This window comes from Toxorhynchites rutilus, chromosome 2, assembly GCF_029784135.1.
Source record: "Toxorhynchites rutilus septentrionalis strain SRP chromosome 2, ASM2978413v1, whole genome shotgun sequence".
Taxonomy (NCBI): domain Eukaryota; kingdom Metazoa; phylum Arthropoda; class Insecta; order Diptera; family Culicidae; genus Toxorhynchites; species Toxorhynchites rutilus.
The window spans coordinates 332,247,903-332,275,178 of record NC_073745.1 but is presented as its reverse complement, the minus strand read 5'-3'; the positions used below and the strand labels follow the sequence as shown (position 1 = coordinate 332,275,178).

At 39.0% G+C, this 27,276-nt stretch overlaps 1 protein-coding gene and 1 pseudogene across 1 annotated transcript in view; one reads left to right on the top strand and one right to left on the bottom strand.

Annotated features, from left to right (window-relative positions):
* The window catches only part of LOC129764363 (bifunctional heparan sulfate N-deacetylase/N-sulfotransferase), a 503,807-nt gene that overhangs the window by 124,271 nt on the left and 352,260 nt on the right, over nucleotides 1-27,276 (top strand). The gene's annotated exons all lie outside the window — the stretch shown is intronic.
* LOC129772249 (U4 spliceosomal RNA) lies at nucleotides 16,254-16,422 on the bottom strand (annotated as a pseudogene).

Genomic DNA, 27,276 nt, shown 5'->3' with positions numbered 1-27,276 from the left:
TAAAAAAATCAAGTTCACAATAGGAATGCTTTTTTTTACATTTTTATCGCTGCTCATATTTCTCCAAAACGCCGCAAGTCACGTTTTTGCATACACCTCTGAAGTTAAATTATATGGCAAGAATCTTCTTGACAGAACCTTCTGGTGCTTAAATTTTTTCGTGGCGGGCACTGCGAAATAATCTATTGTTATATATGTAGGGACGGTTTTACGTGTGACGTTTTTTGTGTATATTTGCTAAATCGATGTAAAAAACCGAAGAATGCCGAATTTCTCGTGTTTGTGCTAGAACATCTTTTCTCAATAGTTCACATTATTTAGTTTCTTTTGAGACTTTTTTTTGGAAAATGTTTCGTCGTATCTCATATAACAATGCGTTCGCACAAGACAATAATTTTCCCGAAAAAATGGAAAGCGATCCCAACAAATACAACATGTACAAATAACATACACTTACATTGGAAACGGGATTGTGATTCATCCACTGTAACATCACTGTAGTAGGAAAAAAACTTTTTCCCCAAACCTCATGAAAATATTTCAAAAGCATCGACTCAAAAAACAAAATTATTACACATATTTGAACGCTTGAAAAATTGATTTTTTCTATCATTTATTTTTTCTTATTTCAGGTGAGTGCATTTTGAGTTTGCCCGTGCAACAAACTATCCGTCAGAATATCACTTAACACAACAGCTACTCTGTGCGAGTAAGTAAACTGCAAATATCTCCAAGGCTAGATAAATGTTTACGTGGACAAACATTACATCTGTATTTGTACAACCTAAATTTACTGAAAGCTATTTACATAGAGCCCGGAAAGCAGCAAAATTTATCATACCGCGAAGCTTGTCGATGTTTTGCCGTGACAACGTCGATGCGTTACACAGTTTACCGTTATGAATTATCAATTCCAAGAAAACATTGATCAACATTGTAGAATTTTTGTTGGGCTTCATAACCAGTCCTATCCGTAGCAGTACATACAAATTGTCCGAATTCCTTACTCAATCAATTTAATAACATTCCTTATCATATGCTATTTCAGCATATCTTTCATCAATTGCAAATTACCCAGAAGAAGTCCACTGGCGCGAGGGATACCAGTGTTTGCAGTCACGTGCCACTCTCGTGCTCTTCTCTTCAACTGTGGGTGATCGAAACACAGCACACCCCACCAAAAGGGGTGGCGCGAGCGGAGGAAAGGATTGCGAAGCGAAATTCTTTCCCCCATTCCACTCGCTTGCGATCGTTCACTCTCGTCTCAATTTCCCTCAGCACAAATTGCCTTTTCTCTCGATTACCTCATTTCATTTCAGCGCTCAGTAAATATTGTCCTCATCAGTCAGCCGTCAAGTGCGCGATGTGTAATTCAAATTTATGACCACCATCGCTGCTTGGCAGCGAGCCTGGCAGAGCAAGTGGCGCCGCGGGTTGTGCTGCTGCCTAAGCTGCCAAGACCGTTTGTGCTGCGACCGTTTAAGGATGGCTCGTATTACGTTACGCTGTATATTTGCATGGAATAGAACAAATATCGGTCGCCACTAGCAGCAGCCCCTCCCAAAAGATTCCATCCACCTCTCTCTATCTGCCTCCCTGTCCAAGGATGATGGCATCCGCGTTGAGTCAAGACGATATTTGCGGATTAGATTTCGGTTACCCTGTTTATTTTACAGCGCCAATTTGTTATTTTTTTCCTCTCTGTATCTTCTTCGTTCGGGCTGTTCGTATGCAAATTCGTTCTCCCACTTGAACGACCTGAGACCTGAGCGAGGAGGCAAATTGTGAACCTTATCAACGGCGCCACGCACTTGATTCTGTTGCTTGCTATAGTAGTCTTTCTATCGTGCCTTGTTGTTGGCTCGGAATAAGGGGAAAGAGGGACTGAGTTAGACATGTGAGACGTGCGAGGCAAGATACAAATAATGGAACTCTCAGCGGGACTAAACCAAATCATGCGGCTTGAGATCAACCACAGCAAAAACAAAGTAGATGCGAGAATAAATTGCACCATATTTTCGAGGAGGCTACCCGAGTGCGCTATATAGGTAGATGGGCACGGAACGGGGGAAAAGCGTTGAACAAGAGAAATTTTTCCATCACCTTTTCTCAATTTTCCCACCCAATGCGAAACGAGCGAGGCGCTTATGAGCTAGAACCCGATGCAATGGATGCTGAGTAGTCTCAGCGTTGAAATTAGGGTAGGATTTTTTTTTCTGGTAAATTCACATGTTTGCTTTGTCCTTTATTAACCGACAAATCTTTCGTGATTCCTTCGCTGGAATACCATCAGAACAGAGAAGAAATCAACGCAACTCTTGATGCCATTAAGTTGAGTAATGATGAAGAATATCCTTTTTTAACTAACCCTGGTTTACTTGTATAGAGAAACACAATACATAGTGAAGTTTCTTCAGACACGAATAATTACCGAACTCTAGGAAAATACTTTTCAGTTCCTTTTTTCATATGATCTTGCAGTGAAATAGAGAAGCAGTACCAGTGAATTGAGAAAGCTAGTTTCCTCTCTAGAACATTTAAGAAAAAGGATCAGATGCCTCTGGATTTGGAATTTGTGATCTGAAGTCTAAAATCGAGAGCCTTCAATTCGCAATTTGGAATGTTTAAGTGGAACCAACATTTACTAATGGAATTCGTGTTCTAGATTTCTATCAATTCTGAAATCTGATTCAGGAATTTGCATCCTTAATTTGTAATCTATGTCTGAAGAAACAGCCTGGAGCCGAGTTTGCTATATTTGGAGTTTGGAATACACATTAGAATTTTGCAACAGAAATTATAATGAACCATCTGATTACCGTTTTGTCTCAAATTCCGAACGCGTATGCTTTGTTGGTCATTAAACAGTGTCTCATTAATATATGTTCATGGTAACAAAAAATAAAAATATGCTATAACATATTTGTCTAAAATTTTGAATACTATTTTTGTCACCGACTCAAACTCCGAACTTTTTGTCTTAAATTAAAAAAACCTAATTTTAATGAAGATTTTTGGATAAAAGATCATTTGTTCATCCATATATGGTACATTCTTACCATTTCTAGAATCTACCATGAAAACAGCAAACAAAATAGTTAAACCAACTACAACTACAAAAATTGCCAATACTTGCTTTTTACGGACTTTGCTAACACAAAAATTTTACAACTGGTTTTGACAGTGACTTTTTTGCAAATATTTAGTATTACAAATTATAGGCTGTATCCATACCTGAAAATGATGTTGAAATGAAACCTATACCCCAAAAAATGTCAGGGTTTTCATTATTCTATTATTTATAATATTATAGTAGTAAATTTATATTTAAAAATAAAGTGTTCCAAAACTGAGACAAAACGGTATACTGATGTGCGATCATTTGGATTTGGGTTAGTTATATGTAGTTATATTGTCATACAATTATCTGAAATAAAAAAAATAATTAAGGATAAATTATGGAGCATGGAGAAAATGCGCACTTCCATGTGATCATTTGAAGGAATTGTTTTGACGTAGGACTACGTCTTTCATTTCTATACCGGGGTGTAAAATCAAAGTTTCGAAAACGAAAGCGTTACGCCGGAGACCGAGATTTTGAGCGTTAATAGCTCCTAAACAACTGAACGAAATGGTATGATAAACACTTCATTCGAAAGATAAAATGTCTACGCGTTATATACTTGTTACTTTTTGATCCAAAAACTTGTTTCAATAGTCTTAAAATTGCTTTCAAAACAGGCTATTGAAATCAAAATTTGGGATAATAGCGAGCGGCGCTCGGAAATCCACTCAGTTCTAATTGAACAGCGATTGGAGCATGTTGTCGCTGTTGCGGTGAAGCTCTTTATTTTTCATGAAAGCGCGGATGAACGGTGTCACCAAGAGCCTGTTTGTGCACCCTAGGCCAGAAGGGAATCTATCAGGAGGAGAGTGATGCCACAAACGGTTCCCTGGGAAGACATCGCTACACACACATACACGCGCGGCTATTAACAGGTGGTTATCGAGTTGGCATTAACCACTGGTGGGCTTCCAGTATCGAGGAAAATGTGGAAATATCTAATCGTTACTGAAAATAATCTGCCAGTTCCTTTGGGAATTTTCAAAATATATTCATGTGAAAGAGTTTAATTGAATGTTTTCTATCCATGTAACACTGTGACCAAATACATTTGGTTTTGTGGTTTTTCAATCAATCGCAATTAACAGGATAGCTCCAGAAGATTATTCTTCCCCATCAGTAGGATATTTCCGTATCCAATATTGTATGCGCCCGCAATCGATTATTGCTCAGTCGCCGAAAGTTCCAAGCTCAGAGAGTTCATTCCCCTCTAGTTTGCCTTCCAAATTGCCATCGTAAACCACACCTTCTCTCGATTCAATCACACACAAAAAGCATACTTAAGCGATATTCTGGTGGTGAGACACATTCATTTTTCGTGAGAACATCGACAAGACAACATCGTTGCCTAACGTGCTGGAGGAGGTGGACGGCGAAGGATCGACACATACACGCGCAGAACTCTTTCCGTTAGGATGCCATTCAGCATCGAGAAAGTTCCGGAAAGATCTAATCATTGCTGGAAAATAATCTGCCAGTTCCTCTGGGAATTTTCAAAATATATTCATGTGAAAGAGTTTAATTGAATGTTTTCTATCCATGTTACACTGTGACCAAATATGTTTCAATCAAGTGCTATTAACAGGTGGTTATCGAGTTGCCATTAACCACTGGTGGGTTTCCAGTATCGAGGAAAATGTGGAAATATCTAATCGTTACTGAAAATAATCTGCCAGTTCCTTTGGGAATTTTCAAAATATATTCATGTGAAAGAGTTTAATTGAATGTTTTCTATCCATGTAACACTGTGACCAAATACATTTGGTTTTGTGGTTTTTCAATCAATCGCAATTAACAGGATAGCTTCAGAAGATTATTCTTCCCCATCAGTAGGATATTTCCGTATCCAATATTGTATGCGCCCGCAATCGATTATTACTCAGTCGCCGAAAGTTCCGAGCTCAGAGAGTTCATTCCCCTCTAGTTTGCCTTCCAAATTGCCATCGTAAACCACACCTTCTCTCGATTCAATCACACACAAAAAGCATACTTAAGCGATATTCTGGTGGTGAGACACATTCATTTTTCGTGAGAACATCGACAAGACAACATCGTTGCCTAACGTGCTGGAGGAGGTGGACGGCGAAGGATCGACACATACACGCGCAGAACGCTTTCCGTTAGGATGCCATTCAGCATCGGTAAAGTTCCGGAAGAGTTCTAATCATTGCTGGAAAATAATCTGCCAGTTCCTCTGGGAATTTTCAAAATATATTCATGTGAAAGAGTTTAATTGAATGTTTTCTATCCATGTTACACTGTGACCAAATATGTTTCAATCAAGTGCTATTAACAGGTGGTTATCGAGTTGCCATTAACCACTGGTGGGTTTCCAGTATCGAGGAAAATGTGGAAATATCTAATCGTTACTGAAAATAATCTGCCAGTTCCTTTGGGAATTTTCAAAATATATTCATGTGAAAGAGTTTAATTGAATGTTTTCTATCCATGTAACACTGTGACCAAATACATTTGGTTTTGTGGTTTTTCAATCAATCGCAATTAACAGGATAGCTTCAGAAGATTATTCTTCCCCATCAGTAGGATATTTCCGTATCCAATATTGTATGCGCCCGCAATCGATTATTACTCAGTCGCCGAAAGTTCCGAGCTCAGAGAGTTCATTCCCCTCTAGTTTGCCTTCCAAATTGCCATCGTAAACCACACCTTCTCTCGATTCAATCACACACAAAAAGCATACTTAAGCGATATTCTGGTGGTGAGACACATTCATTTTTCGTGAGAACATCGACAAGACAACATCGTTGCCTAACGTGCTGGAGGAGGTGGACGGCGAAGGATCGACACATACACGCGCAGAACGCTTTCCGTTAGGATGCCATTCAGCATCGGGAATGTTCCGGAAGAGTTCTAATCGTTGCTGGAAAATAATCTGCCAGTTCCTCTGGGAATTTTCAAAATATATTCATGTGAAAGAGTTTAATTGAATGTTTTCTATGCATGTTACACTGTGACCAAATATGTTTCAATCAAGTGCTATTAACAGGTGGTTATCGAGTTGGCATTAACCACTGGTGGGCTTCCAGTATCGAGGAAAATGTGGAAATATCTAATCGTTACTGAAAATAATCTGCCAGTTCCTTTGGGAATTTTCAAAATATATTCATGTGAAAGAGTTTAATTGAATGTTTTCTATCCATGTAACACTGTGACCAAATACATTTGGTTTTGTGGTTTTTCAATCAATCGCAATTAACAGGATAGCTTCAGAAGATTATTCTTCCCCATCAGTAGGATATTTCCGTATCCAATATTGTATGCGCCCGCAATCGATTATTGCTCAGTCGCCGAAAGTTCCGAGCTCAGAGAGTTCATTCCCCTCTAGTTTGCCTTCCAAATTGCCATCGTAAACCACACCTTCTCTCGATTCAATCACACACAAAAAGCATACTTAAGCGATATTCTGGTGGTGAGACACATTCATTTTTCGTGAGGACATCGACAAGACAACATCGTTGCCTAACGTGCTGGAGGAGGTGGACGGCAAAGGATCGACACATACACGCGCAGAACTCTTTCCGTTAGGATGCCATTCAGCATCGGGAAAGTTCCGGAAAGATCTAATCATTGCTGGAAAATAATCTGCCAGTTCCTCTGGGAATTTTCAAAATATATTCATGTGAAAGAGTTTAATTGAATGTTTTCTATCCATGTTACACTGTGACCAAATATGTTTCAATCAAGTGCTATTAACAGGTGGTTATCGAGTTGCCATTAACCACTGGTGGGTTTCCAGTATCGAGGAAAATGTGGAAATATCTAATCGTTACTGAAAATAATCTGCCAGTTCCTTTGGGAATTTTCAAAATATATTCATGTGAAAGAGTTTAATTGAATGTTTTCTATCCATGTAACACTGTGACCAAATATGTTTCAATCAAGTGCTATTAACAGATGGTTATCGAGTTAGCATTAACCACTGGTGGGCTTCCAGTATCGAGGAAAATGTGGAAATATCTAATCGTTACTGAAAATAATCTGCCAGTTCCTCTGGGAATTTAAAATTACATTCATGTGAAAGAGTTTATTTTAATGTTTTCTATCCATGAAACACTGTGACCAAATACATTTGGTTTTGTGATTTTTCAATCAATCGCAATTAACAGGATAGCTTCTGAAGATTAATCTTCCCCATCAGTAGGATATTTCCGTATCCATTATTGGATGCATAAAACCTTGTGGCTCCAACGTAACGCTCTCGTTTTCGAAGTTCTCCAAATATTCATTCATTCAGAATGAATTCAGATTCAACTTCAAACAAATGATCTCTAAATCAACGATAGTCCTACGTCACCCTTGCGGTTATACCATAGATATAACCCACTTCCTGTTTTTAAGGATCATTTCAAATCGTTTAAAAACCACTTCCAAACGATCTAATACAATTTCTGTAATAATAGATAATGAAGATCTGTGCACACTTTTCGCTAAAAAATCGCTAGAGTGGCTTAAGGCAAAGTATAGAGCGTTTGTATTTAAAAATATCTTCCATTCGAAGTACACTCTGTCCAACTTGTCCAATCTTGTTGCTTTGTGTAATTGTAAACAAACAACGCTTCAATTCATATTCTAATGTGTTTGTACTAGTAACTATCATACACTGCATGATTTTCACATGTGTGTGCAAGCGTTGAGCGTAAACAAATGTTTTTATATTTTTCAAGTGTCACGTTTCTATAAGACCAGTTACGATTTCCGTTGTTTTTAGTTAGTTTGATTAAAAAATCTGGGAAATACCGAAAGAAAAAGTGCTCACAGAGAGAGAAAAAGGACAAATCAATGCATTTTACCAAGACAATGTTGGAATTAGAGAAATTTCTCATCGGATTGGACGATCCCATCAAGTAGTTCTCAATCATTTGACGAATCCTCAAGGATACGGTAAAAAGAAGAGAGCTCCACGTAAATCAAAGCTCCCTTACCGGGATAATCAGGAAATAGTTTGAACAGTTTCGAACACTTCAAAATCGCTCATGCAATTAAAGCAATCTTTGAATCTAAATGTTTCACGGAAGACAATTTTTCAATTTTGGTAAAAAGTCTCTACATAAAGAGAGCTAAAAAGGTTAAAGGTCCTAATCTTACACCTTCTCACATCGAAAGACGTCTGAGTTTTGCCAAAGCTCACATGAATCAACAGTGGGACATGGTATGTCACGACAAAAAACATTTTCAAAAGAATATATTTTGCTATATACCATAACGGTTAGTTCATCAATAACTGTTTACTTTTAACTTTGCTAGGTTATCTAAAGTGACGAAAAAAGCTCATCTTAGATGGTCCTGAGGGTTTCAACGGGTACTGGCGTGATTTATGGAAGAAGGAACAGTATTTTTCAATCATGAATTTTGGTGGAGGCTCGTGCATGGTTTGGGCGGGATTCTGTGCAACCGGAAAGCTCAAGATAGCTTTCGTATCATTCAAGGATTACATACATGTTCTGGAATCCTCTTTCCTACCGTTTTTGCGTGGATATCGTCACAAAAAATCACATTCCAGCAAAACAATGCTACTATTCATGCCAGCAAGAAAATTAAGCAATGGATTAAGGACCAAAAGCTTAATTTTTTGGACTGACTGGTTCGCTCTCCAGACTTGAATCCTGTTGAAAATCTTAGGGGGATCCTTGTACGCAGAATCTACACTGAAGGAAAGCGGTACACCACGATTGAAGAGCTCATGGTCGCAATTTTGGAAAAATGGAAAAATATCGAAAAATCCGTTCAGAAAAAAATTGGTAAATAGTATGTCAACACGAATTTTCCAAGTTATTAGCCCAAAATGGCAAGGTTGTCAATTGTTGACATGTAAATCAGGCAATCGTTTTGAATTTTTCATTGATAACGCATATAAATTTTGAAATTGTCTTATAGAAACTGGACAACTGAAATTGTCATATTTGAGCACAATAATTAAACAATTCCTTTGAACGAAATTGACGTTAAATATACTTTATTCTAAGCATTCTACATTGTATGAATTCATCTTGTTGAAATTCTAACTGTTTGTGTTGCAACGAAATATAATCAGGGTGGCTTTATAGATGTTGAACAGAGTGTGTGACTGCAGAATCAATAAGCATAAAGAACAAAAAATCTTAGAACGAAAACAATTACAAAAATCTATAAAATTTATTGAATATAAAATTCAATAAAGTTTTCGAATAAAAATTTATCGTTTGGATCTCACAATTAGAGTGTCACAGTGAAAAGAGAAAACTTGTTTGAGTATCGGATATCGGCATTATTTCACTACAAACTCGTTAACCGAGAAAATCTTGTAATGTTTTTTTCATCGAATGCCTTACTTTCTTAAAAAAAAAATAAAAATGGGTATATTCGAATCAATCCTTACGGAAAACTGGAAAAACTATTTATCCTAAATACAAACAATATACTTTTCGAATTTCTTGCATGCTGAGAAAGTGAGCTGAATGAAAATGTGAACAATATAAACAGCTAAGGCTTCTTTGGCTACAACACCTAAAAAACTTGAAAACGAAAATTTCTGAAGGCTTTGTTCGTCTAGAAGTGATGTTCTGTTGATGAAATTCAATTGATGTTCTTGTTCGATATTCTTCTCAGAAACTTTATCTAATTATCTTATGTTGATGAAAAGTTGAAAATCGGTCAAGAGAAGCACGTTACGAATTTGGGTTGGGTAAATGGAAATGTTCGGCAAAACTGGCAGGAAACCCAAAAATTATTTGACCATTCTATTTCAGGATGGTTCACTTCGAAAACGAAACGGAAGTCTAAAAATTTTCGATAAAAAAAATGTTTTAGTTCTGAATTAGATGTTTGGTTGCAATTTAGTGACAATGGAACCTGAGAACTTTGAAAAGGAAAAGATTATAATTTTAATTTTCACCATTAGTGCTGCCGTGGCCGGTTTGCGTCACACATCATCATGTCGGGGGTTCGGGTCTCTTTTTATTTTTCGGTTCGATCTCTTTTTATTTCCGGGGTATTTTCCGTCAAGAAAAGTTTTTCAAATTCTCAATAAATTATATGACATATTCGGAATTTCGACCGCAAACTTTGTCCAGTTAGTTCCTTTTCATATACCACCACATAAAAAAAGGATCACACAAAAACAAGTTTGACTGTTTGTCTATGTATTTGCGATATCTATAAGAAAATTGAACACAAATTAAATATATCAAGAACGAAAAAAAAATCATTCAAAATTTTTGATATATTGGGTTGGGTAAAAAAAATTCGTATGTTGTCAATATATGGCAACACTTGAACATATCATGTGTTGTACTTATCGCATTGGGTCATACTATACGGCTATTTAAAGACGTCAATCTGTGCTACAAGTGTCGTTTTGACAGTGTTGTGATTGTTATTTTCAGTCTCAAGTTATAGCGCGTCAAAGATGGAGTCCATCAAGCAAGAAATTCGCCATATTTTTCGTTTTTACTACCTGCGAGGTAAAACTGCAACGAAGGTGAGCGAAAAAAATCGTGTAGTTCATGGACCCGATACTGTAACGATTCGCACAGCACAGCGTTGGTTTGTTCGAATTCCAAAAAAAGCTGGATGTATGGGTGCCACACGAGTTGCCTGCGATACACTGCTGAAACGGAACGAACTCGACCCATTTTTGAAGAAGAAGTCATGGTCGAAGCGCGGTGAGCCGACCCAAACCATCGCCAAGCCCTGATTGACGGCCAGGAAGGTTTTGCTGTGTGTTGGGTGGGATTGGAAGGGAATCATCCACTATGAGCTGCTCAACTATGGCCAGTCCCTCAACTCGGTTCTTTACTGTGAGCAGCTTAACCGTTTGAAGCAGGCGATTGACCAGAAGCGGCCAGAAATGATCAATAGGAATGGTGTTGTTTTACACCAGGACAACGCTCGGCCTCATACATCTTTGATGACCCGCCAGAAGCTACGGGAGCTCGGATGGGATGTCCTATTGCATCCACCGTATAGTCCGGACTTGGCTCCAAGTGATTATCATCTCTTCCGGTCCTTGCAAAACTTGGTGATATTAAGTTGGTCTCAAAAGAGGTTTGCGAAAACTGGCTGTCTGAGTTTTTTGCAAATAAGGAGGGGGAGGGGTTTATAAGGGGGAGATAATGAAGTTGCCTTCTAATTGGCAACAAGTTTGCGAACAAAACGGCGCATATTTGACTTAAATAGGATAATTTTAAGTATGTTAAATAAAGCGTCAAATTTCGATCAGAAATACGACATTTCTTTTTCCCCAACCCTATATTATGCAAAACCATCTCAGCTTACTAGAAATGATATAAATTTCTATGGTTTCTGCCGTAGTGACACCTCAAAAACCACAAAAAAAAAATTCGTGAGGTATCGCCTAGGGTCCGCTTTAGGTGCAATATAGGGGCTTCAATATTGCTCCTAGGCGAACAATTATATTGCACAGACCAAAATATTGCGCAATAATATTAAACGTCTTTCAAAAATCTCGGAAAAAATATGATGTTGCACAGTGCTTTGCTATCTTACCAGTTAACCGATATTTTTATGTTTTCTTCGTCATATGTCATATGAAATAACATTTCAAATCAAGCGAATTTTAATTTTTAAGCGAAAGCAGTCGTAGTTTTTGTAATTATTATAATTATATATTATAGTAGTTAGAATATTTTAATTATATATTCTTGCTATTGAAGAAAGCATGAAAAAACGCAGTTATTTCCGGAAAAATACGGATAAACTCTTTGGGAAATCTATGTCTTTATAATACTTCTAAGACTTTCAATTTTTTATATTCTGACACAAAATCTATTTTCAAAGTATGTAGTTCTACCCAGAGCCCGAAATCTTCGAAGGTGAAAAATGAAGACCGACTCTCAGTAGCTTCGCTTCGACTAGAACTGCTTCGGCAGTCGCCGTCAACAGAAAGTGACTTGACTAGAAAATGAATTGACTAGCGTTGACTAGCGAGGATGACTGGTGAACTAGTCCAGTCAGTGGTTATTTTAACTGACTTGACTAATGAATACACATCTGCTTCTTCATTCAACTGACTTCAATCCACACTTCCATTTCCCCCTTACACTAATTTTATACCCGCGTACGCAATCTTATTTTTACGTCCATATAAAGATGAACGAAAACATGATTTCTGATGCAAAAAAGAAGTTACCCCATCAATGGACGGTTTAATGTCTACTCATCGTGAACTCAAATCAACGAACTTAGATTTTTATCAAGTATGCTATTAAGGTCCTCGCGTTAGTATTAGTAGATAGCGTGCAAAATAGCGCACACACACTGCACGCTATTTTATACGTGTGAGTAATTTTCGTGTACGATACAAAAGAATGTAGCTCACCAGTACCGTATGTCAAACCACGTTGAACTCGAACATCCATGCATGCATACGTACATGGGAGAGAGAAAGAGAGGAACGAATCCATTTTGGGGGAAGTCACTTCAAAATGCAATGAGGACAATTTGGCTTTGAAGAATGAAATGATATAGTCGAGTCGGTAGAGGGAGATAGTGACTAAACGCCCGACTGACTGTTTAGTCGTTTTGGTGGAGAAACTGCGTGAAGAAGCCAAAGGTCTTTACTATCTGAATACGGATAGTCAGTCAGAAGTCAGCTGATTATCCTTAGTTAACTATGACTATGCAGAACCCTGGTCCTAACAGTTCATCACGAGCATACACTAAAACCAATACGTCATTACACGAGTAATTCAGCATTTTTCTGAAAAAGAACGAGCGAGTGGAGAGGGTAAACTTGGGGAACCAATTTTCGCCAACGCTTCACCTTTAGAACTGACAATCTGAAATAAATTTTCTCTATACGCCCACGAACATAGCACTGCGTTAATTCACCGGAATCCCATTTCGCGTTTTCAACAATATTGTTGCTCGATTTTTCTTCAACTCATTTTTTTCACCACCCTCTGATATTCATAGCTCGCATTTTCATAAGGGCGAATTACTTGTTCCGTCATCTCCAAAACGAATCTGAAATTTCGCTTTAAAATGCATCCCCTTCAACTCACCGCTCGGTCCTGAAGGCTTTCGGCATTATCCTACCAAGAAGCGGTATACCATACTCTGTGTCGCTGGTAAAACGCCTCTGCCTGCGCTAGTTAGAACATTTGATACAGAACAACCCACCGGCAACTGGTTATATCCTTCTGTGTTAACCCCTTCGGAAATGAGAGAAGCAAAAAAAAACAGTGGAAAAGGAAAGAAAACTTTTCAACATCCACCAAGCCGGGAGAGTTGGAATGCCAACCAACATCGTGGAACACGAGGCGGCGGTAAGAAGTGGTCCGTTTATGTGCGCTGAGGTGAAAAAAAAAACGCGAATTCGCATTCGCTCCGCAACGTGCGCTGTCAATGATTACATCGGCCTGGATGCTGGCTGCTGGATGCTGATGATAGCATGGTAATGATGAGCGCAAACCAAGGATCAAGTAATTCAATTTTCTCCTCCTAACGTTAGTGCGTGCGTGTGTGTGTATGTGCGAATGGGAATACAAATATACACAGGATTGCTTATTTGCCATGCTCGACTTGATGGGTTTTTTTTTCTGTTACATCTAAATGTGAGCTGTTGATGATGATATTATGTGTTGCAATCAGTATCATGCGGGTAATTTTGAAATTATCGTTATTTCGTTCTCCATTATGAATATTACATGTTTTAATAGTTGTCTGGGTTAATTTGACTATGCAATAAATCCCACTGTGCACGCCGCTGTCTGAGCCAATCGAAGAACGGAAGCAGATGGAAGTTTATCACCTTACTCAAGACCTTTTGCGCGTGCCTCCCTTCATGTCCCACACTTCATTACTGCTTCTGGGTCTTACTTATTGCACCATCACCATCCCTCTCCTCTCCCACTTAGGAGCTCGAGCTGGCAGCTGTTACTGTTCAACAACATGTAGAGGTGCTGAACTTTCATTAAGAATCATTAGGTGATTATCGCTCCGACATGGCTTTTTTTTCTCTCCTTTCCAAGACGACGGAGGTCAACCGTTGGAGAAAATTGCAAGCTGGCATGATATGATGCGGAAAAAAGTACCGCAAGCAAAAAAAAAATGTTCAGAGAAAAAATTACCATTGCTCACAGCGTACGATTTTAACGAGGTTCAACTCGGTCTTCCGTTTTGTTTGATGGTCGATGGCCGTATTTTTGTCTTCGTTATGATGTGTAATCATGGGATTACAGAACCGATTCAATGAGGTAATTTTGAAGGAATGTTCCTTTAGCAATATATTTCGTCACTTTTCAATCTAATTTTGAGAAAGAATACGAAATTGTTATTTATCGATGAGAATCGTTTGAACATAAATGCTCGGATAAAAGTCGGATTTAGAATGCTCTGAGAGAAACACGAGAACTAAAATATAAAATTAATCGAGAAAAAATCTTGAATAGAATTTATCACTCCCAAGATAATTTGTTTTGAATCCATTTTCAGTTTTCATAATCCGTGTAGGTGCGAAAAATGGAGCACAGCATGTCAACACATCAACCGTCTTGAGCAGATTATTCTCAAACAAAGGAACGCAAAAAGAAAGCAACTTAAGCTCGTTCCGTACATCCGCTGCAACTCCGTTCTCAAACGAGCAACAAGAGTAAAAAAGAAAATTAAGTCAAAAACTGTCTCACTGCATAAATGACACTTAATTGCTTCGAGTTCCGAGAATTATATGCAGCAGACTTGTGCTGCACGAAAACAGCTGAGTGAAAGAAATATCTATGCATTCCGCGCTGCTGCGAAACACCACGGCAACCCCTGGCACATAAATTTGCCTTTTAAGAAAGTTACTTGCAATTGTACTCACCTCTTCAATCATGATGGTTGGTACTCATCGACCGCGAGAGAATAAAAAAGAGGTAATTCCCGCTGTTTCGTATTTTCATTAATAGTACCTCAATCAACAGCTGTGAATATTCCGAACAGATTTGTCCTCTGATGAACACCGCAACGCGCGAGACGTGGTTCATTCTCTTGTGCTCTCGGCGGGGTAGTCATTTTTCAGTCGGCCACTAATGAAACCAATTCAGAGGTTGACACATTCTCGCTCAGTGTTTTAACTGTTATGAGGTTAATTTACGATTTCGCGGCAACATTCCTCCCTCAGCTCAGCGCAATCTCATGGTGACGGCAATGTGCGGGGAAGACTTCGGCGGTGACGACTGAGACAACGAGTTGAAGCAGCGGCATGGTGTGTACCTGACACGAGGAATCGTCAAGGGATTCGATCTACAGTTCTTTACGATGTGCGCACATCATAAATCAACACAGGCGGGCGCGCGCGTTCGATGTAAACAAATGTCTATTTTCTGCGCTCTCCCACTGGAATTTCATAGTTTGGTTCGAAAAACTATGTTTGCCCTGGGCCTCCGATTGGTTCGATATTTTGCTTATATGCGCATATGATGTTCCGTTGGTACGCGATGCTGTGAGCGGTTTCGGTGTATAGTTTCTCGCACGCGTTGTCTTCTGATGTACTTTGTGCGGTTCTCGGTACTTCGTATTAAAAGGTTCATATAGATTCATCCGGTTACACACTCCCATAATCACAACCCTCCTTCAACGTTTTGGAATATACGAATCCAACCGTACATGTTTCGATTTCTGCTGAACTACCAGTCATCACCACCAAGATATTCTAATTCTTGAACTACTTGTTTTAAACTGTCACAGTTACCACAAAAAAAAAAAGTTCTCCACCTTGAAAAAAACACCCTATGCAAAATATCAGCTCAATCGGACTTAAGGGATAGTGACGCAAAGCGATCAAAGTTTGAATTTTTTTAAAGTCGAAAAATCACTGGAAATCGGAGTTTTCGAAAAAAAAAATTGATGCCAAATGTCTTAGAATGACATGAAACGTCGAGATCTAGTGTCATCTCTAAATTTTTTTTTGTCAAAAATCGGCACTCTGGGACTTTTTTTCGGACTACGAAACGAAAAGTATGGTTTTGGGTGCCAATAAAAATAGTTACGTCTCAATATTTTATTTGGAACTTGCTACGAAATGTTTATTTGCACGATAATATACCTTATGCAAAATTTTAGCTCATTCGGACTTCATTTACTGGTGTCACAAACGTTAAAATCTGAGTTTTTTGAAAACCGAAAAATCACCGGAAAACGGTGTTTTAAAAAAAACTATGGATGGGTTATACCTATGATATAACCGCAAGGTTGACGTAGGACTTCCGTTTGTAATGATTTTTGTTTTTTTTTTCAAATAGCAATAATCGCACCTCGGATGTTCTTCATTGGGTACGATATCGCTGCTGCACAGAGCTATCTTTTGTATGTATTGACGAGCAACTGCTACAGTCGTTTCTGCCCGTTTTCAACATATTTGGTTTAAATAAGCCATCCGCGATTTGAAGCCACACCATTCGTTGCGTGGACACCGACTGGATAACATCGTTGCTGGACGGACTGGACGGCGAGAGATCGAGTACCCTCTTAAGGCAATGAGGGTGGAGGTGTTGTAGTGCTGGAGTAGAGTAAAGTTTTCCAAGGGTCTTTCTCAAGGCTATAGACGAATGAACTGAAAAAGTTTAAAGTCTCTATAATACAAAATCTAACCTAACCTGAAGCCACACCTCTTCTCGTTTGGTGGTCATCGAAGCTACATGGTTGCCGCAGAGCGTCGAGCGAGAGAGGATTATTTTTATGTCGGGTGAAGGAGGAGTATGTAATAGTTTCTTTCCGCAAGGGCCCTTCTCAGGGCTAGAGACAGAAACCAAAAATAGAATAGAATGAAAACACAGATGCGAGTGAGATATCATACACAACGAGTGGATATCATTTATGCTTAATGCTGATTTCACACACATACACACAGCTCGATACAATGAGAGGAAGCCTTCTGCATCGAGGTGTGCTACGACAAAGACAAGAATTTTTTGTGCTAATGCGGATATGGAAGAATATCCAGAATTTTGGAATATAGATATACACTGCATTTATTTAGATAAACGTATATTTCATGAAAATATGCTTTCAAATTCCAGCAGGGTAACCTTACTGTTGCATGTTGTGGGATTCGATCACATTTCAAGCGGAATAAAGTAGCAAAAGGGTTAATAGTTTGTGATCAATATCTGAGTGGGAAGGAGACAGCTTGATGCGTGTTGAACCAAATAAACGAGAAGAGCTGATAGCTTTCGACTCTACTCGACTCTTTCATGTCTACTGAAGTAGTAAAAAATTAAATAGCTAAAAAGATATTACAAAAATTTCTATGCATTCTTAAATAATATCCAAAGTGATAAACAAATGGATTGAATAATATAATTCCGTAGTTCTACGTCGAAACTGCGGTCGTGTCTTTGGTACAACCCATTACAATTTTTTTCTCTGTATTATAGTGAATTTCAACACTTTTTGGTTTGGGGGTCTTCGTAGCGTTCGCTTACTAAGCGATCGATCGTGAGTTCAAACTCAGGACCCTCAATTGACCATCTTTGTGTTGTTATAGAATAACTACGTCCACGCAACCATCATCCGTGATGGAGATCGATCCACGGTGGAACAAAGATCGATTCATCCATAAAACTGCTCTGCTCTGCAAGAAACATCGGGCTGCTGTTCTATAAATAACCCAACAATGATCAATATCAACTGTCTCCGCTAGTTAGCGCTCAACTTCCGAGTTGAACAGACGCTTTTCGTGTTCTGCTATCGTCTACGGAAGTCCATTCGCCGGCTATTTAATTCAAAATTTACGAGAGTTTTCGTGTGCTATCGCGAGCCGATGTCCGCGATAAAACGCCGCGAAAACACATTTCGCATTGATTATGCGAATGTGCCAAAAAAGCCATCGTCCGAGGAGGTCCACCGTTTTGTTGGAGTAACACTCGGTATGAAGCGCGAGGAGATAAAGCGAATCCAATACGAAGATCACGACAACACGCATGAAATTCAGGTGGATGGGAAGATGTATGTACTACGTCTGAAAATGGAAGATGGAGCGGTAGAAGTGAAGATCTTCAATCTTTCCGAAAACGTATCGAACCAAAAGATCGACAAATTTCTCTGTGCATACGGGGAGGTTCTATCCATTCGTGAAGAGATATGGGACGAGAAGCATTTATTCCCTGGTCTACCGACCGGTGTCCGCATCGTCAGGATGACGGTTAAAAAAAATATACTATCTTACGTTACCATTGATGGTGAAACGACACTTGTGTCGTACTACAGTCAGCAACAAACATGCCGACATTGCAGTGAATTTATTCACAACGGCGTTTCATGTGTGCAGAACAAAAAGCTGCTGGTCCAAAAACTGGCAGCAAACAACTCCTCATATGCAGACGTTGCGAAGAATACGAATCCCTCACGTACGAAGCCATCAGCTCAGCAGAAACACCAAAATCCACACAAACAAATACATAAATGTCTACAAGCAGCACAATGACCCCTCCTTCTGTTGTGGTTGAGCTCGAGAGATTTGATAATTTCGCTATACCCGCAAACGTGCAGCAAGAACACGAACACGAAAACGATAAATGGACCAAAGTTAATCGCAAATCATGTATACAGAGGAAAACTAACGGCAATGAGACAGACTCATCTACTTGTAGCAGACGCTCGACACGCAGTACCAAAAAAATGCGCTGCGATGACGGCGATGACCTGCAGGACAATGACTTCCTCTGAAAATAATCATGTTCACTAGCTACAATATTGCAACCGTAAACCTGAACACCATCACGAACACCACCAAAATTAACGCACTTCGAACATTCATCCGAACAATGGAGCTTGACATCGTGTTCTTTCAAGAATTGGAAAATGAGCAACTCACTCTCCCGGGCTTCAACGTCATAGCCAATGTCGATCACACTAGAAGAGGCACCGCCATCGCATTGAAAGATTATATCCAATTTTCGCATGTGGAGAGAAGTTTGGATGGGCGATTGGTCGCTCTAGGCATTCAAAATACCACGCTTTGCTGCGTGTACGCTCCGTCCGGAACGGCCCATCGTGCTCAGAGAGAACGTTTTTTCAATGATACGATCGCCTTCTATCTCCGTCATCGTACCGACCATATTATTATGGCCGGTGATTTCAACTGCGTCATACGACAATGTGATTCTACGGGATACAACATGAGTCCTTCTCTCCAAACTACCGTTCAACAGCTGCAGCTTCATGATGTGTGGCTTAAGCTGCGCAGAAATGATATCGAACATACTTATATCACGGCCAACTCTTCCTCTCGATTAGATCGTATCTATGTAAGCAGGGGTTTATGTGAGCAATTACGAAATGTACATACGCATGTATGCTCGTTTTCCGATCACATGGCAGTAACATCACGGATATGTCTACCCAACCTCGGACAACCCCACGGTCGTGGTTTTTGGTCGCTTCGACCCCATCTCCTTACCAACGAGAACATAACGGAGCTCCACACACGATGGCAATTTTGGACACGGCAAAGGCGTAGTTTTCGTAGCTGGATGGAATGGTGGCTATTGTACGGAAAGCCAAAAATAACCAGTTTCTTCAAATGGAAATCAAAACAAGTGTATGATGAGTTCCACCGCGCGCAGCAAATGCTGTATACGCAGTTACGACGAGCATACGATAGTTATTATCAGAATCCGGGAATGTTAGCAACCATCAACCGTCTAAAGGGAGAAATGCTCGCTCTTCAGCGACGGTTTACACAAGCTTTCGTTTGCATTAATGAGCAAATAGTAGCAGGAGAGCCTCTATCGATCTTCCAACTCGGCGAAAGGAGAAGAAAACGAACTACGATTACACGACTAAATATAGATCGTGGTGAAATCATTGATGATTCACGACATATACAAGAACACGTGCTTCAATATTTTTCCGAGCTATATACGGAGACAGTTGGAGAAACAGAACAACCCGAAGACTTCCAGTGTGTCCAAATAATTCCAGAAAATGATCCATCCAACGAGGCATGTATGCATCCCATAACAACAGCTGATATTTGGACCGCCATAAAATCGAGCGCCTCCAAAAAATCACCAGGCCCAGACGGAATTCCGAGGGAATTCTACATGCGAACTTTCGACGTTATCCACCGTGAATTGAATCTCACTTTAAATGAGGCCCTAGCGTCCAACTTTCCATCAAAGTTTGTAGAAGGTGTCATTGTACTGGCGAAAAAAAGAGGATCTGGAGACACTGTTGGTTCGTACAGGCCGATCTCCCTTCTTAACTTCGATTATAAGCTCCTCTCCCGTATATTGAAGATGCGTTTAGAGAAAGTAATGACAGAACACCACATTCTCACCAACGCTCAGAAATGTTCAAACGGCCACAACAACATATTCCAAGCCACGCTGGCTCTCAAGGACAGAATCGCGCGATTAAACACACGAAAGCAAGTCGGTAAGCTAGTATCGTTCGATCTGGACCATGCCTTCGATCGAGTAAGACACTCGTTTCTATTCGGGAACATGCGCTCTCTCGGTATAAACATCCAGCTCGTAGAACTGCTTAGACGGATCGCAGCTCTATCCTCTTCTCGCCTGCTGGTAAATGGATGTATGACGGCACCTTTTCCCATCGAACGATCTGTGAGACAAGGAGACCCAATTTCTATGCATTTATTCGTACTTTATTTACATCCTCTGTTGGTTTCTCTTGAGCGTGTGTGCGATACTGACTTAATAGTGGCATATGCGGATGATATTAGCGTTGTCGTCACATCTGTGAGAAAAATAGAAGCAATGCTTGATTTTTTCCATCGGTTTGGGAGAGTATCAGGCGCTGTGCTCAACCTAAACAAAACGACGTCGATCGATGTCGGCTTTATGAATGGAAATCCGATGCATGTAGACTGGTTAAGAACGGAAGATCATATAAAAATTCTGGGCGTAATCTTCGCAAATTCGCTTCGTCTTATGATCACTATGAATTGGAATATAATGACAGGAAAAATGGCACATCAGGTGCGGCTACATTCTACGCGCACACTGACTCTTCAAAAGTGATACTTCTCAACACGTTCGTTACAGCAAAAGTGTGGTATCTGTCTTCGATTCGTCCATTGTATAATATTCACACGGCAAAAATAACTGCCACTATGGGAATACTCCTATGGAACAGACATCCAGCACGCGTTCCGATGCAACAGTTGGCAAGACCACGTAAACAAGGAGGGCTGAATCTACAGCTACCGGCGCTAAAATGTAAAGCACTACTAATCAATCGGCAACTTCAAGAGATCGGTTCCACTCCCTACTATGCCTCCTTTATCACTCAAGCAAATCCCCGCCATCCCCCACCGAATTTTCCCTGCCTGAAAACTGTTCTGCAAACACTTCCACGTTTGCCATCTCAAATTCAACAAAATCCATCCTCCGATCAAATTCACCGTTTTTTCATTGATCAGACAGCCAAACCGAGAGTGGAGCTGCGTCATCCCACAGTAAATTGGAGGTGTGTGTGGCTTAAAATCGGAAGCAACAAATTAACTTCAGCCCAGCGTAGTTATTGGTACCTATTAGTTAACGAAAAAATGGAGCATCGTGTTCTTTGGCACACCATTGGACGAGTAGACAACGAGCAATGCCTACACTGCAACGCTGCACGAGAAACACTTAAGCATAAACTGAGTGAATGTCAACGAATAACAATGGTATGGACGCTTCTACAGAGGATATTAGCAACAACACTCGACGTCCGCAGGAGACTTTCATATGATGATTTGATACATCCAACTTTGAGCGGTGTGAATGGACAAACGAAAACAAAAATAATGAAAATTTTCATCAATTACGTAATATTCAAAATGAATTCCGACAATGTGGTAGATGTAAATGAATTAGAGTTCAACTTAAGAGTTGGATTTTAATAATACAATATATTATGTAAATAGCTTTGACGAAACAATGAAATAAACCAAATTTTTAATTTAAAAAAAAATCGATCCACGGTGGAACAAAGATCGATTCATCAATAAAACTGCTCTGCTCTGCAAGAAACATCGGGCTGCTGTTCTATAAATAACCCAACAATGATCAATATCAACTGTCTCTGCTGTCCGGTCTGCTGAACAATGGAAGAACAGATAGAATACCCTTACGCCTAAATGGCTACTACAGTGTAATTTACCATAATGTAATGGAACAGAAAATCTAACGCCTAAATGGCTACTACTTCTACTGTGTAATTTACAATTTATAGAAACATAAACATATATACATGTACACGATAAAAACCCGGCTCTGTTACAGATAAAATGCTAATGAGCCTGATAAATAAATAAATGGGATAAAAAAACACTTTTTGACTGATTCGTCACTCTTACTTCCATTTTTGGAAGAATGTCGGGAGTGAGGATTGAACTCGTGACCTTTAGCGTGAGAGGTATGGATGTTACCACTACGCCAGATTGTCTCCTATATTATACCATTTCCATGGGAGAATATTTGACAGTTCATTTATTTACATTGACTTCATGGTAACGGGACGTTATATGTGTAGAGCACTTTATACATTCGTCAACGGAAGAAATACAAATGATTTTGAAGTTCACCCCTCTGAACTTTAGACAAGAATTCATTACAGTAGCGGATAGTGCACGATGATCTGGCCGATTACCCACGTGCCAATCACCGATAGTGGCACTGTTACTTTCCATGGCTCAGCCACACCATCGTCGGCGACTGTCTTCAAAAACACCATTTCGGCGATGGGAGAGTGGCAGTTTCCTGTGGGGGCTCATTAAAGCAACAATGTTTAAAAAGGGACTTTGAATTTTGATATAACAAAAACATTGGTGTAAACGACAACCAATTAATGCTTGCTCTATAGTGTTGAGGGAAAGTGTTTACGACCGCACCGTTCTCGTGAGCATTTTGTCATCGCAGCAATCACTGCTCACTGCATTCTCTCTGTTTATTTACACCGCGCTTTTGGACATGAATTTTTTGGCGCCTTTATTTATAGTGAGATTAAATTATTGATTAAACTAGTGAATGAATGAAACAATTTACGAATTCAATTGCTAACAAATCCCTGTTTAGGTCAATTCATGTACCCGCTTTTGTAGACCGTGTAAGCAAAACGAATTCCGGAGTGTAAAAATGCATGGGAATACAAAACTACTGCCAAGATCTGCAATCCGGTTTTCCCACCTTATTGGTTTCGGGATCTGTGTTGGGAAAACACATTCCGGTTTGCAAAAATGCATGCGAGTACAAAATTACTCGCAGCTTGCATCTCATTTGCAATGCCAATTTCACACGCTCCATGGTTTTGAAATCCGTGTTAGGGATATATTCCGATTTGCAGAAACGCAAACGAGTAAAGAGTACCCACAATTTGCATCAATTTTGCAATGCCAGTTTCCCCAGGCTCCATGGTTTTGAAGTCTATGTTAGGGAAGCATTCCGATTTGCAAAAACGCAAACGAGTACAAAAGTTCCCATGGTCCATGGTTTTGAAGTGTGTGTTAGAGAAACATCCATTCATTCCAGCGATGGTACCACAATCGTTGCGCAATCATAATTGAGAGGATTTCCGAGCGACACTCGCTTTTATACCGGTTGGTGTGATTTAAATAGCCTGTTTTGAAAGCAATTTTAAGGCTATTGAAACAAGTTTTTGAATCAAAAAGTAACATGCATAGAACGCGTAGACATTTTATCTTTCGGATGAAGTGTATATCATACCATTTCGTTCAGTTGTTTTGGAGCTATTAACGCCCAAAATCTCGTTCTCCGGCGTAACGCTTTCGTTTTCGAAACTTTGAACTTACACCCCAGTATAGAAGTGAAAGACGTAGTCCTACGTCAAAATTGATACCAAATGTCTTAAAATTGTATGACACGTCGAGATTTACAGTTATCTAAAAAAAAAATTTCTGACGACTTGCATACTAATCGAATCGGAAATTCTCTAAGATTTTTTTTTTTTTTTCCCAAAATATATTTTTTATTAAGGCACATGTGGCGTTAGCCTGACGGGGCCGGGAGTCCAATATTTTGACAAATTTTGTCTTACAACTATGTTAGTAATATGTAACCGATTACTCGCGGTTGGCTCGAGGTTAGTATTACAAGTGTTCTCATAATTGGTATGTTGCAGTCTTCGATGCTCTATACGTGTGCCCGATACGGGCTACTTCCTATTGGGATGCAGCTGACCATTAATCAGCAACGCTCCCTAGTCTGTACCCCATATCTAGCGTGGTGCGTCTTTCTCGACTCGAGGAATCCAGGATAGAATGGTCACTAGCCGGCGCAATCATCAGTTCGTGTAGAGTTTGTTTAAGATTTGTTTGATATGCTATATATTACAATCCCCTGGTGTGTAAAGTGTTTAAATTGATGAACACTAGAAGCATTCTCATTTTCCGATACATTTTTTCTGTCCATTTGTGTACTTACCTAACCGTGCTGTCAATAACGTACAACTTGTGCAGCCGCAAGAATATAAACAACGAAAGGGATAGCGAAAAGAGAATATTTGCGACGTAAACGACGTAAAGTGAGAATGAATTACCTTTCTAATTCTGCTTATTTTGTGTCATTTTCATTTTCCCTAGAGCTGTGGACTACAGTGCTGGTGGAACTAATATTTAATCGCCGCCTGGAGCATTATAAATACTCAGTGCAATGCGTGCATCGACATAAGAAATAAATTGCGACACAAGACTAGTTCGTGTATTGTTCTCGCTAAGGCAAGAAAGAATCGCTGCTTCTAGAATTGCTTCTGCAAAGCCAAGGGTTAAAGATTTACCCTCTTCAGGCTCACCGAAACAAATCTAGTGAAGAATTTGAATGCTTTGTGAAATTTCTTTGCATTTATGAATGGTATCCGGAATGGTAAAAAAGCAGATTAAATATAACGAATTTGTTGTCCTACATCCTAAGCGGTCGTGTCTTGGATACAACGCCCCAGTTTTTTGGACTTTTTTTATCATATAATCAATTTTAATTATGACTCGGTGACGAGGGCGAGGAAGATTTTTTTTATTTCCACGAAATATTGAAGTTTTATATTTAAAAAAATTGTAAAGGATTGTATCTAGGACACGACCGCATTTCGACGTAGAACTACGGAATTATATTATTCAATCCGCTTGTTTATCACTTCGGATATTATTCTAGAATGCATCGATATTTTTGAATAGCTTTTCAGTTATTTAGTCATTCAGTAGTTTTGTTATGTAGTAGTAATCGGTAGTGAAAGAATCATTTAAAATTTGAACTATATAAAAACTATTGAAAAATTTTCAAAGTATTTAAAACTATTTAAAAATTCGGGCATGGTAAGCTTATAGAGAATAATATACAGGAAAGCCTGTTTTTGCGCGGTTTTTGTTGTGCAATTTTTGTTTTGTGCGGTTTTTTTGTGCGATTTTTTTTTGTGTGGTATGTGAAACGAAGCCTATTCGACGAAGTTATCGTCCATTTAGTGTTTTTCGATAGTTTACATGTATTTCAGTGCGAAAAAGGCATATTTGTATCTGAATTATTCACTTCTCGAATCATTCCCATTCTTCCATCAAATGCTCTAAGTTGCGCATGACATGATTTCTAACAGCAACAAGTTTCGACATGCAACTAAAAGCACAATACAGCCACGCGCAACCGAAAAGGAAATCTGTCCCATCGCAAAGCAGGGAAACAAAAGGAAATCGAACGGTGAACGGCGTGGATTTGACGTGGACTTTTTTTATGCGGTCCCTAACAACCGTACAAATTTTTTTTTTCGAATTGTGTACCGAACATGATTTTTTAAAGCTACTGGTGAAGTTTTGCACGATTTTTTTGTGCGGTTCCTATCCCCTGCACAAAAAAAGTTTGCCTGTCCCTCCCTAAATAGATATCGCTGCCAGATGTTGACACTATTAGATATTCGATATAGAACATATTATATATACAAAAGTTATTTTTCATTCATAATTTTCATCTTGAACATGTGTTCATTTCACCTTAAAATCCATTATAGTCACTATCGCTTCCCAAACTCGTTATATAAAGTTCAATGTCGTCAACGCAAACTAATCTCGCTAAAATCTAATATGGAATCAGCATTAGGCATGAATGATGTCCGCTCGTTGTGTTGTGATTGCTAGCTCGTTCGCAACTGTGGTTTCATTCCTTTTCATTTTGTTTTTGAGAGGCTTTAAACTTCTTCAGCTCATTAGTCTCCAGCCCTAAGAAGGGACCTTGTGGAAAGAAACTCTGCTCCATACTCCTCCTTCACCTGTCTTGAGAAAGACAATCCGCTCCTGCTTGACGCTCGCCGGCAACGAAGTTGCTTCGATGACCAATGTTGCATGTTGCTTCGATGTGTTTTAAATTCGCGTTTGGCATATTTATACCAAATAATTTGAAAACGAGCAAAACCGAATGTATTGGTTCCTCAGGTACAGGAAGGTAAGCACACAAACTGGCAGAGCTAATGTATGGGAAAATGGGACTGCTTCCAGTTTTCATTAATTTAAACCGTTCAGGGATTCAGGATTCGTAATGTATAGCATATCAAACAAAACTTAGAGAATTTCCGATTCGATTGGTGTACAAATCATCAGAACTCGCTGTGAAAATAGTTATTAACGTTAACTTTATTTCATAAAAAACGTGTCCTGTTTTCTTATTTGGCACCTTTCCTGTAAGACGTAGTTTTATGTAAAAAGAATCGAATTTACGCGGGTTACGAATATTCGATTCTAGTTTTTTTGTGGCAAAATCAAAGATGGATGCTGCCAATTTGGCAGCACCATCTCAGATTTCCATCAAACATTGTGGGTGTGAATAAATTGCTTATTTAAGTAACTTTGCATATGAAAAAATAGACTTCTTTTTGAGAAAGCCAGTGTTTATTTTTCTTGAATTTTTACAAAAATGTTCAACTCAAAAACTATAGGACTTACAAAATATTGATCAAAAAAGAAAATGAAGGAAGTTATTGAGAATATTCATTTAAAATATTAAAAAAAATCAAAAGCTTACGCTGAAAAAACATTTTTCAAAAATTAAAATATTTTTTTTTCAAAAATGTATCTTCAAAATTTTCAAAAAAATATGCGTGCTTGAAATTTTAAAAAAAATCAAATTAGACTTTTTGGAAAGAGTCCGTTTTATTTTTATTTTTTTATTAAAATTTATGACTCAAAAAATGTTAGACCTACGTTAGAGAAGGAA